This window comes from Orbicella faveolata, unplaced genomic scaffold (genome assembly GCF_042242905.1).
Source record: "Orbicella faveolata isolate gen_17 unplaced genomic scaffold, um_ofav_v1 contig_36, whole genome shotgun sequence".
NCBI lineage: Eukaryota > Metazoa > Cnidaria > Anthozoa > Scleractinia > Merulinidae > Orbicella > Orbicella faveolata.
Genome location: NW_028301565.1, coordinates 5,607,756 through 5,609,162, shown reverse-complemented (window position 1 = coordinate 5,609,162; position 1,407 = coordinate 5,607,756).

Genomic DNA, 1,407 nt, shown 5'->3' with positions numbered 1-1,407 from the left:
TATTTATGGTGTGGATGTGTATAAATGAAACTACCCTTAGCTGTTATTAACACCACGAGAGCCTTGCTTTCCAATACTACATTCTTCAAATAAAATGTTTGTACGGAAAGGAAATAAAAACATTTTGACACTTTGCTCGGATAAACAAGCCCTTAACAGCTGGGAATTTCATATATTTATTTCAAGTTATCTTCTTATCATTCATACCTTGTATTTTTTCTTGCCAGCTTCTACTGATTACAAAATTACTCTCGCTTTGAAGATTTTTAGTAATTATTCCTGGAGTCACTTCAGCGTAAAATTCCTATGGGACGTAAGATTCGTCATTCGTTTTATCTTGAGGTCTTTTCAAAGCGTCGTCTTTGCGGTGTTAAGGTGCAGTTGTCAAGGACATCCACTGAAACCTTGACAACTGCTAATATGACTTTCAAAATAAGAATGCCAAGTGGCAGGTTTGATGGTTGTGAAAGTTTTTTGCGAACTGAAAGTCATTTCAGGTTTTGAATAATTGATGGTACGCCCCACGGATTGTTTGTCATTTTGTTTTTCAGTTTAGTGCTGAAAGCATTGTTTGCCACTTACAAAAACACGATTCCTGAGTTAAAAACACTCGGCGCGGACCGTATAAGTGCTTTCTCAGTTTCGTGCTTAGCTGATCGCGAGTTTGTCACCTCGCAATTCCTCGTTTTAATATTTTCAAGTCCAACTCTTAATGATTACAATTGGGTGGATGCTGACAAAGGATTAGAAATTATCCGCTCACTTTCGCATAAATCAGATAAGTTATACACAATAGCCTTTCCAACAAAAACTTTAAAAACTCGACCTGTTTTGCATACAAAACAGTCTTACCATTCTCGCCAAAATGCTTTTCCTCTTGAACTAATGTTGTGTCATCATCTCGACGTTTCGTTTATGATACGTCTGGCTAAAACCGCTACGGCATTTATCGCTGCCAACTGATTGCCAAATATTAATTTTTCAGTAACTCGGGTGTGACTCTGTTGCGGTTGTCGATCGGCATCGCCACACGAAAATATTTTAATAAAGGATTTTAATCGAAAAACTTCTTTACCCCTACTGGTTGGAAGGCCATGTTTTATCAAAATAAAGCGTTTGTTGTCGCCGTCGTAATTTGCTGTTTTCACAAAACTGTCGTAACTGCGCCTCGTTATGTAAAAATGTGAAAAGTGGCCGTGTACAATGCTAAATCGAGCATGCGTTTTTCGATATTAGCATCAACAACTCCTATTTACATGTACTTTCAGTCAAATGACATTGTTGGAGTTAAGTTTCAGGAACTTCCCTAATGAACACAGTACTCGAGTGCACGCTTCCTTTCAACGCATTTCACTCATTTCGCTTTTAAATTTCTTCAGACGAAATCGTACACAAATAAATCCGTGA